The sequence below is a fragment of the Gracilinanus agilis genome, chromosome 3 (genome assembly GCF_016433145.1).
Source record: "Gracilinanus agilis isolate LMUSP501 chromosome 3, AgileGrace, whole genome shotgun sequence".
Lineage (NCBI taxonomy): Eukaryota > Metazoa > Chordata > Mammalia > Didelphimorphia > Didelphidae > Gracilinanus > Gracilinanus agilis.
This window is the reverse complement of record NC_058132.1, coordinates 101,512,188-101,529,121: the sequence shown is the minus strand read 5'-3', so window position 1 is coordinate 101,529,121 and position 16,934 is coordinate 101,512,188. Positions and strand designations below refer to the sequence as shown.

The 16,934-nt window shown below is 40.9% G+C and overlaps 1 protein-coding gene across 1 annotated transcript in view; it reads left to right on the top strand.

Annotated features, from left to right (window-relative positions):
• Positions 1–16,934, top strand: part of GAB2 (GRB2 associated binding protein 2) — a 240,619-nt gene that overhangs the window by 181,603 nt on the left and 42,082 nt on the right. The window lies entirely within an intron of this gene.

Here is a 16,934-nt window from a genome sequence, read left to right as displayed (position 1 = left end):
TAGCATGGCAAGCAAAGATCGAGACCAGGAGTCAGAAAGACCTGGGTTCAAATTGGGCCAAAGACACTTAATAGCTGTCTGGCCCTTGACAAATCACTTAACCTCTGCATGCCTCAGGTCCTTAAACAACAAAATGGGGATAATAATAGCACCTATCTCCCAAGGTTGTTGAGAGGATCAAAGGAGATATATGTAAAGTGCCCAACATAGTTGGAGCTTAATAAATGTGTATTTCCTTCTTTCCTCCTTCCTTCCATCTTCTTTTCCATTTTCTTTTCTTCCTTCCATTTTCTCTCGCTTTCTTTCTTTCCTTCCTTCTTCCCTTTCTTCCTTCCTTCCTTTGTAACTTTCTAAATTCCTTCCTTTCTTTTTTCATTGCTAACTCTGTCCTTGGCCTTTCCCCTCAATAGACTGCCTTTAGTTTATACAGCCCCAGGAGTGATAGGAGAATCCTGGTTCTTTCTTTGTAAGTTGTGGGAAAATCATCAGGATCACGATGAGAATTCTTTGCAATGAAGCTTGGCCCCAGGTTTGCCGACAAGTGTGTACCTAAGAGTTTTTTTTCTGACAAGTTTTCATCTCTCTCACTTCCTTCCAGTAGCCCATCTATATCACAGTTTACCAGCAGCAGGTCTACTGCAAACCTGCCCTGGTCTACAAAACTTTTAATCATAGTTCACAATTCTATGGTGCTTTAAATTTTCTGAAGGAGTTTCTTCCGAAAAAACACTGTGAAGGAGGTAATGCAGTGACATATTGTGTGACCTTAGGAAAGTCTCTTCATTTCTGGATCTTGCCTCTCATCTGTAAATGGGGACAATAGAACTGGCACTATCTCCCTAAAAGGACTGGTGTTGGAAAAAGTGCTTTGTAAATCTTAAAAGCACTTTCAAAACGTAAGTCATTACTCTCATCATTGTTGTCATCGTCGTCATCATCATCATCATCATCATCATCATCATCACCATTTTGCAATCAAAGAAATTTATTCTGATGGTTCAGAGATAAAGGGATTCCCCCAAGGTCAAAACAGGTAGTAATTGTCAGAAGTAGGACTTGAACTCTGACTTTGAGCTCAGTGCTCTCATCACCATTAGATCACGCCACCTCTCTTTTTGCAACCCAAGGTCTTTCCTTGAAGACTTTATTTCAAAAGAGCTGGGATTACAACAGTCTGGATATTACTTCCTTTGGTGCAGATTTCAACCCTCTCCATGTTTTTCTGGATGAGTTTTATTAGTTGCTGTGACCTGAGAATAGTTGATCACCTGGGGGCCAAGCATCCCAGGATATGAGCCTTTCCAGACTTGGGAAGGTCCTGGATGACAGACTTGTCATCTGTTACTCTCTCCACTCTTGGAGATTTTCTAGCTTGGCGGGACCTCTCGTGGCATCCCCTGCCCACATTTGAAGTATCACTCACCCCTTGGGTCCCTCTCTCAGATTGGCTGGTAACTCCCAGAACCTCCATTTTTTTTAAAGGCAATGAGGGTTAAGTGACTTGCCCAGGGTCACACAGCTAGGAAATGTCTGAGGCTAGATTTGAACCTAGGACCTCCTGTCTCTGGGCCTGGCTTTCATTCCACTGACCCACTCAGCTGCCCCCGAGGACCTCCATTTTTAAGGAGGAACCCCAAGTCCGCCATGCCTTTATTCCTCCATGCCAAGCATCTTTATTTCTTCCCCTCCTTTCCTCGTTTTTTCAGCTCTCTTTTCTGCATTATCTTTCCCCAAAGCATTGGCTTCTTCTTGTTTCTGATTGTGTTCTCAAGACTTAGCACAGTGCCTGTACGTAGTAAGCTATTAAATGCTTGTTGACTTGATTTCCAGAAGGTAGGGCCATTGTCATTCATTATGGTACTGAAGGTAAGGGGATCAGGGAAATTTTAAAAACTTGAACATGGACAAATTTTGAGATTTTTGTCTCTTCTTTCTCTTCCCAGCATCCTTACTCCTTTTGCCCTGGTTCCTTCCTTCTTCCAACTCATGGTCCTTGTTCCCTGAGCTACTGAGAGTAAGAAATGCAGCCCTGAGCTTATAGAGGATAGAACAGTTTGTAGTCAAGAATTTAGATTTTTTTTAAATTCTGAATTTAAACCCACCCCCCAAAGAGTATTTCCATGCATATAGCAGAACCCAGAAAGATAATTCTGTATGAACCAGTGAATCTACATTTTGTAACATTTACTATTTTTTAAAGTATGCAATTAGGGGCAGCTGGGTGGCTCAGTGGATTGAGAGCCAGGCCCAGAGATGGGAGGTCCTAGATTCCAATCTGGACTTGGACACTTCCTAGCTGTGTGATCCTGAGCAATTCACTTAACCCCCATTACCTAACCCTTACCACTCTTCTGTCTTGGAACCTGGTTCCAAGATGGAAAGCAAGAGTTAAAATAAATTTAAAAACGTATATAATAAATCCTACTGACTACTTTAAAAGCTATCCTGAGGGCAGCTAGATGACTCAATCAAATGTAACCTCAGATACTTCTTAGCTGTGTGACCCTGGGCAAGTCATTTAACCCCCATTGCTTAGCCCTTACCAGTCTTCTGCTTTGGAACCAATACACAGTATTAACTCCAAGACAGAATGTAAGGATTAAAAAAAAAAACTATCTTGTCTTCTCTGCTTCTTTTTGACCTTTCTTCTTTTCTCTTCTGTGTATTTTATTTTATTTTTTAAACTTTTCCCTTCTGTCTTAGTATCAGTTCTAAGGGCTAAGCAATTTGGATTACGTGACTTGTCTAGGAAGTGTCTGAGGCCACATTTGAACCCAGGCCTTCCTGACTCTAGGCTTGGTGCTCTACCCACTGTGCTACCTAGCTGCCTCCTCCTTCTGTGCATTTTTAAAAATGTTATAATGGTTTCTTCACGTAACTGAACAAAATTTTTTTAATGTTGTAATGACCCTCTTTAGAATAGAGATGCATCCCTGTAACTACTTCTGCCCTGCCCTGCTTCCCCATTTAAAAATAAAAGGATTTTGAAGGGCCCAACTCTTGTAATAAGCAAATGAAGTCATGCAAAACAATTTCACACAGTGGCTACATCCAAATATATGTCCCCTTTGTACCTCATGTCTATGCAATTGGTCCTTCCATTCATCGGAGTTCTCAGGCCTTTCTTTACAGTGTTGTCATCCCTGGATAAATTGTTCCCCTGATCCTGTTCCCTCTTCCAGGAGTTATCATACCACCCAGAAACCATCTCTTTCCTCATTTTTTGTACAGCACAGTGATAATTGTGTTCTATTCATGTACAGCCATTTGTTTAGCCATTTCCAAATTGTCAAAGGGATGATCTAAAGCACCCCTTTAGAGTTTGATTCTTTACTTTTCAATTTTGCTTCTTTTTCTATTATTGTTTGGCTCAAGGAAAACACTGTTTTAGGGCTTAGGAGGAGATGGCAGGAAGAGTCAGCAGGAGCCGAGGGTCGTGTCTGCTGCCCGACAATGTCACCACGCCTCTTCCTTCTGCCTCGATGCGGGCAGCCCAGGTGTCTTGGCAGGGGCCGTTGGACTTGCTCTGTGAGCTCAAAGCTCGCTGTAGTGGAAAAAGCCCAGGATGGGAAAGCAGAAGCCCTGGGTTTAAAACTGAACACTGCATAGTTACAATGACCACGCTTGGTCCTCAAGCAGAGATAAGGATATCATCTCTCCCTTCCTTCCAGAGGTGAGAAATGATGGGAGTAGAAAATGGCACACAAAATCAGGATTGTTTGACAGTTTTGCTAAATTCTCTCTTTTTTAAAAAAATGCTTACCTTCAGCTGTAAGACAGAAGAGCAGCAAGAGCTAGACAATTGGGGATTAAGTGACTTTCCCAGGGTCACACAGCTAGGAAGTGTCTGAGGTCAGATTTGAACCCACACCCTCCCAACTCTAGGCCTGGCTCTCTATCCCCTGTGCTACCTAGCTGTCCCTCCTCTTACTCTTTTTTTATTTTTTTGTTATAAAGGATGTCTAGCCAAGCTAGAGATGAGGGAGGAATATTTTCCAAAATTAAAGATGATATAAAAACAAAGATTATCAATAAAACTTGTAAGAAATAAGAAAAAAAGATACTGGTTCAAACTTCTACTCTGTCAATGGTTTGTTCTGTGATTTAGGATTTCTGGTTCCGCAGAGGGTACAAAAGAGAGGAATTGTCCCTCAAACAAAAGACAGCAGCACCTTTTGGTGGAAGAACTAATCCAGGACCCAACATCACCAGATATGGGCTTGGCTTCCCATTTCTGCACTGACTAGCTGTATGTGTGCCTGAACTCATCTCTTAAACTCTCCAAGACTTGGTTTCCTTTTCTGTTAAATGGAGCAAATTACTTTCCTTCTCTTGGCCTCAGTTTACTCATTTCTAAAACAGGAGATTGGACTAGCCGACATCTCTTGCCTTTCTTTCCTTTGTCACTCTGGTATCTGACAAATGGGAACAGCAGGAAGGTCCTCACCCTCATTTCCTCTCCTAGGGAATATGAGGAAAAACAAGACAGTTTTTAGAGATTCAGGAGTTCCTCCAAGAAAAGTGCTGAGCACCAATAGATGGTGATAATTACTTTCATTAACACAAATGCCTGCAATTGCTTGTTGTTGCTTTCGGAAACTGGGATAGGATTTCAGAGAGGGTATTTGGATGTGTGCAATAGCTACCTGGCTTTAGGATTTCTGGTCCTACAAAGGACAAAAAAAAAGGAGGAATTGCTCCTCAAAAGATGGCAGCATATTTCGGTGGAACTAGCCCAGGACTCATAGTCACCAGATATGGACTTGGGTACCCATTTCTACATCAACTAGCTATGTCTGTGTGCCTGAACTAGTCTCCTAACTTTCTGAGCCTCAGTTTCCTTTTCTGTTAAATGAGATAGCAGATTGTAAATGGGAATGCTTATACCCTATATATACACCTCATATGGCTGTTGTGAGGAGAGCTTACAATGTGCTATAGAAATCTGAGATAGTATCATTATCATCACATATAGCATGGTATGGTGAAGAGAGAGATCTGAATATGAATTAACTTCCAACTTGTATAGCTCCCAGGTGGAGCTTGAACCAGATTAAAATGTAATTAGGAATGGTTTAACAAAATAAATACTAATACAATATAACATAGATAATGTCAATTTGTAGTTTTCTAAGTCAGTATATAGCTGGCTAGGTTAGGATCAGTTTCTATTTGTATTTGGCGTAACAGTTCTCTGCAATTCTCAAACCAGAAATTGTAGAGAAGGTAAGGGCTAGGCAATGGGGGTTAAGTGACTTGCCCAGGGTCACCCTGGAAATATCCGAGGCCAGATTTATACCCAGGATTTCCATTTGCCAGACCTGACTTATACTGGTAGAGGGAACTTTGGATCACAAGTTTAGCATCCATCCCTATCCCTTTCATTATCATTACTACCAAATGAGATAACGAATGCAAAGTACTTTGGGAACCTTAAGACACTACGTAAATATCAGCTAAACCAATGATAATCATTTATTATAATTATAGACAAATCTGTTTTGCATTAATAAGAGATTAGGGCACAGCAGGCTGACATATTGGCCCTGGTTGGAGCTCTCCTGCCACAGTGTCATCTTGTTAGTGACCAAAATACACAGGAATGGAGCAAGCACTGACATGCAAATGGATATAGGCATGTAGAAGTTTGCTCACATGTTTCCCTATTGGCCACTTGGTCAATGGCTGGACACAGGGGCAGGGCAGGGGTCATGGCCCTCATTTGTCAGATAAGGACCCTGAGACCCAAAGTGAGGAGGTGTCTCCCCCAGGGTCTTGCCCATAGCTGAGGCAGAACTGGAACCCATGTCTCCCGATTCCCAAGGCTACTGCTTTGTCCTCTCTACCAGAGTGCAGGGGAGGAAGAGACAGTCAGAAGGACCTGGGTTCAAATGTGGCCTCAGACACTTTCTAGCTGTGTGACTTAACTCCCGTGGCCTAGCCTTTTCTGCCTTAGAATCAACTAAGACAGAAGTTAAGGGTTTTGTTTTCTTAATCATTTAAAAAAAGAATCCCTGGCCTCAAGGAGCTCACAATTTAATGAGGGAGACTTTGAACAAATAAGTGTGTTCAAACAAGCTATCTGTGGATAAATAGGAAATATATTTTTTTAAATTTACTTTATTTTTTAAATATTTTACCATGGTTACATGATTCTTGTCTCCCTCCCCTGTTCCTTTCCCCCTCCCAGAGTTGACAAGTAATTCCACTGAATTATGCATTAACACTCAAAATCTTAAATAGGAAATATTAATAGAGGAAAAGTATTAGAACTTTTTTAAAAGTTTGTAAACCACTTTACTGATATATAATTAGGCTTTCCCAATAATAACAGAGTGGTAGATACTATTCTTATCTATATTATACTATTCTTATTAAACAGATGAGAAAAATGAAACAGTGGTTAGATGACTTACCCAGGGTCATACAACTAGTGTCTGGGGCTGGGTTTGAACCCTATCCAAATGAAAGACACTTAGAATTAAGGGAGACTGGGAAAGGTTTCTTGTGGAAGATGGGATTTTAATTGGAGCTTGAAGGAAGCCAGGAGGTAGAGATGAGGAGAGAGAAATGAGAGACAGTAGCCTATTCTCTCCTGAAAGAGAGGTGATGTGCTTCTATGCTTCATTCACTGGGAATATTTTTTTGAGTCTAGTGATATACCAAGGTGACTTCCCAGCATCCCTGCCCTCTCGTTAGCCCCAGCTTTTCCTAATCTTGGATCTTCTTGTCATTTGCTGGAGCCTCTCCCTCTAAGGCTCTTCTCCTCCCTCCACCCCTTCTCCCCACTTAAATAAAACAAACTGTTCCTTTGGCTTCATCGCTGTTAAGACTGTCTGTAGTCTGGGCTGATCTGTTTTGGCTGCTGAGGACACAGTGTGTTCAGAGCCAGGATCCTGAGCCAATCTCATGTAGGAGGTGGGAACGTGCCAGCATGTATCCCCCAGCCCCAGCCTCCCCTTTTCTGCTCCCACCGTGAATGAATGAAAAGCATTCGATAAAGTCTTACTGTATGCCCATGGATAAATGGAGAAGCTATGGATGGAGGATGCAAATTGAAAAATTGGGACTGGTCCTGCTCCTCACTGAGCTCACATGCTACTTGGGGGAGATAATACATAAAAGGGAGTTAAGCTGAAGGACAGTTGGGAAGGCTGGGAAGTCCCAAGGGTGCATCTCAGGGCAGATGGCGAGGCCCCTGGAGTCCTTGGGTTACAACAATAGGTCAGATGACGGTGCTGAGGGGTCTGGAAGGAAGAGATGAAGGGCAGATGGGAAGGCCTGCAGAGCCTTAGGAGTTGAAGGACAGATCTGTTTTGGCTGCCTGGGGTCTTTCATTTCATTGCTGGGGATCCAAGTTGATAAAATGAAGCAGTAATGGTGGAAGCAGAGAACTGCGTGTGGAGGTGTTGATGATTCCCCCATTAAAGAGCCTGGGAAGGGTATTTCTGCATCACACAGGAGGTTGACCAGATCACCTCGGAGGTCCCGTCTGGTTTGGAGATTCCAACACGCTAGAATTTTGGATCTGAGGTTATGTATGATAAGTGGATCACTATAGGTAAAGTCATAAAACGTGGTTTTTAACCCTGCCTTTGCCGATTGCTAGTTCTATGGCCTTGGGCAAGATACTAAACCTCTCTAGACTTTTCTTTCCCAGGATGGAATGGAAAGAGTACTGCTCTTGGTGTCAGAGAATCTGAATTAAATTCTGCCAATGCTTCTTCTTACCAATGAGACCTAGGGCAAGTCTCTCAATTTCTCTAAGTCTCATTTTTGTAAAATGTTAACAAAATCTTAGAAGTCTCATTTTGTCAAATGAAAGTATGCAGAACTAGATAATTGTGTGAATCAAATGAGACCAGGGATATAAAATACATAATGGTAATATTTGTATACATATGAGCTCCTATTTTTATTTGGAAAGCATAGAACAGTATGCTAGGAGGTAGTGTGGCTTCATCATCATCATTATCATCATCACTATCATTATCATTATTGCTACAAAGGCTTCAAATCCCAGATAGATCTCCCTCTAATCCTTAGATTCCCTTCACAGCAGTACCATTGAGCAGGTCGTTGTAAGATTTTTATCAATTTTTGTTGAGTTTCCAACTTTCCCTGGTTTCTTGCCCAATGTTCTTCTCCTTTATAGACCCAAATGTATCTTAGTGCTTCGGAATCACTTCTTCTAAGGGAGCTGGAACGTCTTTAAAGCATTTGCTGTTTCTTCCAAGGATGGCCCCAGTTACCCAAAATAACAACCCCTCAAACTCCTTGCTTCATGCTTTTTGAACATTTACAGTGTAATGAACCATTTGGCTATTGGAGAGTTTTTCCAAGGTCCCAAGATGACCTCTGCTAATGTTTCAGCAGGTATTTATAAAACATTAGCTGTGGCCAGGCTGCTTTAAGGGATCCCTTGATGTAAAAGAGCAAGGTCTTTGCCTGAGCTCCACTTAGATTCCAAGTTAAGAAAACAAAGAGAAAGATAGAAGTTCAGAAAACAGCTGCCTTCTCTGAAGCCAAACCAGAACAAGGAACTAGATCAAAGTGGTGGCAAGTCACTCCTCTCTGGAGTGACTTCAGTTTCTTTATCTGGAAAAGGAGGGGACTGGGGTATATGATTTCAAGTTATAACGTTTATTATTGTTTTGTCGTTAATAATTATTATTATTTTGTGGTTGTTGTTCAATTGTTGGGAGAACCTGAGTTCAAATATGGCCTCAGACTCTTCCTAGCATCATAATGCTGGACAAGTCACTTAACCCCAATTACTTAGTCCTTATTGTTCTTCTTTAAAATTGATGTTAGGGCAGAAGATTCTGAAAGAAAGAAAATGAAAAGAAGAAAGAAAGGAGAGAGAGAGAGAGAGAGAGAGAGAGAGAGAGAGAGAGAGAGAAAGATGGAGGGAGGGAGGGAGGATGGGAGGATGGATGGAAGGAAGAGAAAATGATAGGTATATAGAAGAGTGACAAAGAATTCTGAGGTTTCAAAGGATGAAGGGATAGCTTCTACCTAGTGAGAATATCAAAGACTTTGCAGAGGAAACAGAGCCCTAAATTTGATGTTTCTTAGTCCCCTCCAGTTCTGGCATTTAAGTCTCTGTGTCAGGCTTTCTTGGGACACAGTAAAAATGCAAACAACAGCAACTCACCAAAAGAATGGCTTAGGCAACCACCACCAGGCAGGGAAAACAGATGCCTTCCAAAATATTACTGAAATCCGAGATTTGATCAGCCAAATTTCCTTGCCAAGCTTTAAACCAGTTGTCAATAAATATAATAGTAATAACCCCATACCTTTGTAGAGGTCTTATTTATTTTTTTAACCTTTACTTTCCATCTTAGTAAGACAGAAGAGCAGCAGGGACTAGACAATTGAGGTTAAGTGACTTGCCCAGAGTCACACAGCTAGGAAGTGCCTGAGGCCAGATTTAAATTGAGGAAATCATCCAGTCTTCCTGACTCCAGGCCCATCAGGTAATTTGCTGCTATGAACAGAAAGACATAAGTGAAACTAATCCTTTTCTTCAGGGAGCTCATATTCCACAGAGGAAAACAGAAGCTATTCACACTTTTAAAAAACTGGATCTGTGATTTCATTGGTATGGGCAGTTCCCCATGAGGAAACTTCCACTACCAATATACCAACCTGCTTTGCAACTGACAGCCTTGGGTCACCCAACTAATATGTTTCAGAGGCAGGATTAGAACTTTGGGATCAGATTTCTGTCTACTGGATTGGATAGCTACAGGGCTCAGTGGATAGAGTCCTGGACCTGGAGTCAGGAAGACTCATCTTCTTGAGTTCAAATCTGAACTTAGACACTAGCTTTGTGATCCTGGACAAGTCACTTAACCCTGTTTTCCTCAGTGTCCTCTTCTGTTAAATGAGATGGAGAAGCAAATGGCAAACCATTCGCTTGCCAAGAAAACCCTAAGTGGGGTCACAAAGAGCCAGACACAAGAGAAGCAACTGAATAACAACTTCTACTATACCATTACCCATATAAATTTATTCAATATAAATACACATAAGATAAATATAAGATGTTTGGGGGAGGAAGCACTAGAATTCAGAGTGGATCAGAAAGATCTTATGCAGGGGTTGGTATTTTGGCTGAGCCTTGAAAGAGATTAAGGATTTAAAGGGAGACACAAGAAAGATGGACTGGATTGGCATCATGAGGTACAGTCAGGTCAAAGGCATGTGGATGAGATATGGGAATTCTTTTGTGTATTAGAGATAGCAAGAAGGCTAATTTGCTAGACCAAAGATTGTGTGAAAAGGACTAATGTAGCAAATAAGCTTCCAAAGGAGAATGAACTAGATTAGAGCCAGGATTGAAGGAATTTGTCTTTGATCCTAAAGGTAATCAGGAGCCACTGGAGTTGTTGAGCAGGGGCAGTCGGCTCTGTGTTTTAGAAATACTACTTTGGCTGCTGTGTTTGGAGGATGGATTAAAGAGATAAGAAACTAGATATAGAGAGATCAATGAAAAGACTGTTTTAAAGATCCACGTAAGAGCTAATGAGGACCTGGACCAATGTGGTAGTTGTATGAGTAGAGAGAAGTTTAGGTAGATAGAATTGAGGAGATTTTGCAACTAAGTGACCAGGCAGTGGGATGGAGAATGATTCCCAAGTATCAAGCCCAAGGTAGGCTCTTCCTTCTACATTACATTGTGATGACTCTTATTCCCATTCCAAGATTTTTTTTAAACCCCTACCTTCTGTCTTAGAATCATTACTGTGTTTTGGTTCCAAGGCAGTACAGTAGTAAGGGCTACACAATGGGGATTAGATAAATCGTCTAGGTTCACATAGCTAGGAAGAGTCTGAGGTCACAATTGAACCCAGAACTTTTACGTCTCTAGAGCTGGCTCTCAATCCACTGAGCCTCCTTATTTTTCCCCCCTATTTTTCTCCTTCTTCTCAGCATTTCTCTATTCCCCAACCCCATTAATGTCTAGGTACACACATGGGTAATATAGTCATCAGTAGCTAATTATAGGCAACTTAGTTAAACACACATTTAATATTTCTAGTATATGATGAGTGCTTTTCATCCAAAGAGAAAGGCCCTTAGAGAGCTTCTCAGACATTAATTATGATCTGAATATCTCTATGCAGGAATTTGAAAATGAGATTGTACCCTACCTTTGCCATCCTTTTCACCCAGAAACAATAGCCTTGTTCAAGTGGCTACTCTCTGAATGAATGAATGAATGAATGAATGAATAGAATAGAATAGAATAGAATAGAATAGAATTAATGAATGAAGTACATGGAAGAGTAAATTAGTGAATGAGTGAAATGAAAGAATGAATGTTTAAAATGAATGAAAGAAAAGATTGATGAATTAATCAACTGATGAACTTTGAGGGCAGGATCTTACCCTTGAGCACTCTTCCCCCTCTCCTTTTATATGTACCAGGTGTCCCTTCCACATCATGGGCTTAGGAAAGCAGTGCTCCCTGCAATCTGGAAAATCTGTATAAAATGTTTTGGCCCTCCTTTCTTACTAAAGAAGAACTCTGGGTTTTTTTCTTTTTCTTTTATAGAGTGTTTACAGTAAAAGAAATAGTGTATATTTATGGTAGTGGAAAACAAAACATGTTGATCTTATATAATACTCTATATATTTCATGCATTTCTGAGCTTATAAACTTTTTCTGTGCTGTCGGTTGGCTTTCAAGTGTTGCTTGTGGCTTCCACAAGATTCCTCCCCACCCCAATTCTCATTTAATTTCTTATGCAGACTTGACAGTATATGGAAACCATAATGGGAAAGTTGCTGTGGAATAGATACCTATAGTTATTATCTGTCCCATTAAGGCTGTGACCTCCTTAAGAGCAAGAATTATTTTTAGTTATTTTTTTCTTTTTGTTTACTTTCTTATTTCCGTAGAGCTTAGCACATAGTAAACAATTAATAAATGCTTATTCACTTGACTTGATTTTCCTTTCATCATCATCATCATTTTTTTAATACCTTCCAGAACCTTTATCCTGCTTGCAGCTACCCAGACTCCACTCAACAAAGATCAATCCCCAAATGCGCCCTCTTCAGACAGAAGCCCACATTCTAGTTATTTCATTCTCTTGTTTCCTATCAAACCTTGCCTGCCCTATGCCCTATCTTTCTAGGGTTCTGCTTCGGGGCTTTCCAGAATGGCAGCTAGCTGATGGAAAACAGCAATCCTATAGTGGGAAGTGAGAGAACTTGGATTTGAGCCCCAACTTCCACACTTGCTATAGCTGGGTGACCTTAAGCAAATCCCTTAACTTCTCTGTGTAAACGTAGATATACTCATCTTTTTGATGAAGATAATGATGTTTGCACTAGTTTCCTTCAGGAGGGTTTCATATACCAGTGTTATTTCCCCACAGAATTTCTCAAAGTTGGAAGTCATCTAAACTAATTAAATACATCTGTTGTTCAGTTATTTTTCGATCACGTCCGAGTCTTCATGACCCCATTTGAGTCTTCCTGGCTCCAGGTCCATTTCTGCTGAACCCCTATCTAAACCCATATCTAACCTAGAGGTGAATGAAAATCCCTTCTATAACATCCTTGACAAGTGATCATCATCTAGACTCTTCTTGAAGACTTCCATTAAGAGGGGAACTTTTGACCTCCTGAGGCTTCCTCTTACGATTTTGTGAATGTACTATTTTAGGTGGTGAAAGGAATGATAGAGCACTAGACCTGGAGTGTCTGGAAGACCTGAATTCTGATCCTGCCTCTGACTTTTGCTAACTGTATGACCTTTGTCTAAATCTCCCTGTGCCTCAGTTTCCTCATCCATAAAATGGGGATAATAACAGTACCTGTGTCCCAAGGGTATTGTGAGGGTCAAATGAGATAACATATTCAAACTTTAAAGTGCTATATAAATGCTATCCAGTTTCCCTCACCACCACCACCTCCCCTTACATCCAGTAGAAATCATTGTGTAGGTCTGTTCCACCCTTTGCTGCTGGGTCTGCCCTCTGGGGCCAAGCAGAACAAGCCTTATCTTTAGTCCAAGTGACAGCCCTTCAAATTCTTGAAAACAAATGGCATTTCCTCTTGTTCTCCTTCCCCGACCAGATCTTTCTGCTTCACACTTAACATCCATCCCTGGGTCCTAGCACAGTCTTTAGTCTTCCCCATAGCCCAGTGGGTAGCCTTTTCTCCTGGACTTTCTTTGTTTTAGAGATAGAAAAGAGATTTTAGCTAAGAAAAGACTTTGCAGATTCTCAAATCCCCCTAGAAGTCATGACTTATCCTAAACACCCTAATAAAAGAGTCCTGGGTTAGCGGTTTTAATCTCAGTTGATGCTCAGGGCAGTCCTGGAGGATCTTTCAATTCACTTTCAACCAACTGTAGTAAGCTCCTGCTTAAACTGCAAGGGGAGAGATTCCAACAACCTAGTCTAGTCTCTGACTCCCAGGAGATTGCAGTCAATTAAGAGGGATATGCCGGGTGCACAGATGAGTGTAATACAAAGCTGAATCTGATTGGAGTAAAGGATATGTGGATGGCTATCTGACCTTTGTACATACTACCTTGCCTTCCCTCGTCTCTTCTGATCTTCACAAACAGCCATATGATAGAGATAATCAAGGTTTCATCAGGGAAGGCTTCTTGGAGTAGGGATCATTCAAGTGGAGTCTGGAAGAAAGAAGGGAACCTCAGCAGACAAAGAGATGGACCCAGGAATGTATTCCAGGATTTGAACAGAGGAGGAGGAGCCTTGTGTAAATGCATGGAGATGGGAGATGAAGGACTGAACTTTAGGAACAGCTAGGAGACCACTATGGCTAGAATATAGAGGATGTGAAAAGGAATGTGTTGATTATAGATTAGATTGGACACAGTTATTAAGATCATTTTGTCTAAAACTCTTATTTTATTTATTTTTATTCAATTAAAATTTTTTTTTAGTTTGGAATTCTCTCCCTACTCCCTCCCCTTCTATTGAGAAGGCACAAAACCCCAAACTGTTACAATATATACAATGAAGCAAAACAAATTCCTGCATTAGCCGACAAAAAAGAAAGAAAATATGCTTCAATTTGCATTGTGAGTACATTATTTTTCTATCAGGAAGCAGATAGCACCCCCCCAAGTGGGTCCTTTGGAATTGGTGACCCCTTGTTCTTTTTGTTATTCAGAGACCTGGATCTTCCAAAGTTGTCTGTCCTTACATACTGTTGAATAATCCTCCAGGTTCTGCTCATTTCACTTTGTATCCATTCATATAATTCTTGTAAATTTTTTTGAAACTATCTTGAGAGCGTTTGATATTCTGGTTCAGGAGGGTCCCCACTTAAAGGATTACCAGGATCTGGGGAATCTTTCAAAAAAGAGGAACTTATTGAATGAAAGGTGAGGAGGCAGGTGCAGGTGAGGTCTACCTCTGTTGGGGAGAAGGGATCCAGGAACAGAGATTTCTGGACCAGAAGGAAGATGGGAAAGGGCGGGGGGGGGGGGGGGAGAAAGAACAAAGACTACTGAGTGGCATTCCTGTGAGTCTTGGTGTCTGGGATATAAGCATCAATATACATTGTTTGTGATATATTAAACCCTGATCATAAAGGCAGGTGAGTCCCATATCTTAGAGAAAATAGTGGTATTTGAGGTGCAAAGGAAAGGTAGGCATCCTTGCTAAAACTAAAAGAAATGCATCTAGAACAGGAGGAAATGCATCTCTTAGAGAATCTTTTGTTTATATCGCTGTCTCTTTGATTGCACCAGGGTCACCCTTTCTTCTACATTGCTGGGATCTGGGATAAAAGAATTCTTCATGTACTCTGTGCTCTGGGATTCCTTTAGAGACTTGGGGTGTCCAGGGGACCATGCACCCCCATTTCAGAGCCCTTTTCTGATAGTATTCTATCACCTCCATATATATAAGTGGGTATATTTTAAGCATCCATGTGGACTAGCCATTATGCTAAGAGCTTTATAAATATTATCTCCTTGGATCCTCACCATAACCCTGGGAGGAAGATGCTATATTTATTGACATTTTTCAGTTGAGGAACCTGAGACAGATAGAGGTTAAGTGACTTGCTCAAGGTCAAGCAGTACAGAGCTCACATCCAAACCCTCGCTCTCCAATTCCAAATCCAATTGTCTTTCTATCATAATATACCATCCAAATAAGTCTGGAAAGGTTAAGTTGGAACTAGATTATAGACAATCTTTAATGACAGAATAAGAATTTGTATTTTATCCTAGACTAAAGAGTGAGTGAAGGTTTTTGAGAAAGGAAATGGCACAATCAGAGATACACGTTAGATTTTGGGTTTTTTGGCACCCACATGGACAGTGAATGAATTGGAAAGGAGAGAGACTAGGGACAGAGAAGCCAATTAGGAACCTACTAAAATAGTCCAAATAAAGAGATGATGAGGGCCATTACTAGAGTAGTGGCAGTTGTGAGTGGGGAGAAAGGGACTGAAGTAAGAGATGAAGAGGAAGAACCAAGGGGACGTGGCAATTAAGATGAGAGGAGTAAGGCCAATAATTATTATAATGTTTTGTTTTGAGACTAAGTGGCAATATGGTGGAGCCCTTTGGAGAAGTTAGAAGACTGGACAAGTTAAGGAGAAAGACACTGAGACCTGGTTTAGACATGTCAGATTTGAGGTGTCAGAAGTATATTTGGTGGATAGAACTTAGATTTGGAAAGACCAAATTTCAATTCTGGCTTCAGATACTTCCTAGCGGTGTGACCCTGGGCAAGTCACTTAACCCCTAGTGCCTAGCCCTCACCACTCTTCTGCCTTGGAACCAATACTTAGTATTAATTATAAGGCAGAAGTTCAAGGGTTGGTTGTTTTTTTAAAGCACATGAGAGTGAAGATATCTAGTGGAAAGTTAGAGATGTAAGACTGGAGCTCAGTGAAGAAATTGGGACTTAGATATGGAAGAAAACTGAGACTCAGTTATTTGCACTCGGGTTCTTTGGAGTCAGACGACCTGGATTCAAATTCTGTCTCTAATACTTTCCATTTGTGTGCCTTTGGAAAATCACTTGGCCTCAGTTTCCTTATTTGTAAAATGAGGGACTTGGACTACAAGACCTCTTAGAGCTTGCCATGGGATCTAGATCTCATCATTACACAGCTAATAAGCATCACGACTTCGAGTTCAGAGTTCTTTTTACTGCACCAAGCGACTTTTCCCCTGTGTTGCTGCTATGTCAGGTAAGGGAGGAGAGGGGAGGCTGAAATGGTTTTTCTCTATGAGTAAATTGTGGATATGGGTCCCTAGTTTGGTGCAGGAGAATCAGTGACTTAGATTCAGATTAGGGACCTCAGAAACCATCTAATCAAAGCAGGAAGTTTGACTAGAACAGAGTTCTTAACTTGAGGCCATGGATTCTTGGTCTGATAGGTTTTAAGTCATCCCTGAATTTGGAAGGGAAATAATTACACCTTTTTTTCTGTAAAACTAGTTTCCTTTCTAATGTGATGCCTTTTTTTTTTTTGCATTTGAAAAACTATTCTGAAAAGGGGTCCATAGTCTCTTCCAGATTGCCAAAGGGGTTTATGACACAAAGAAAAGTTAACTAGGTAACACTAAATGACAGTGGATAGAATTCTGGGGCTGGAGTCAGGAAGACTTGAGTTCAGGTTTAGCCTCAGACACTTATTAACTGTGTGATCCTGGGCTAGTCATTTAGTCTTTGTTTGCCTCAGTTTTCTCTTCTATTAAATGGGGACAATAATAGAACCTGTCCTTTAGGATTGTTGTGAGGTTCAAATGTTATAACTGAAAAGCATTTAGCAGTGCAGGGCAAAGCAGACACTGTGTAAATGTTAACTATTACTGTTATTATTAAGAACCCCTGGCCTTGAGCATCCCGGTCAGATGATTTTTCACTTCTGCTTAAAGAACTCTAATGTTTCTAAAGAAAAGAATTCATGTCCCT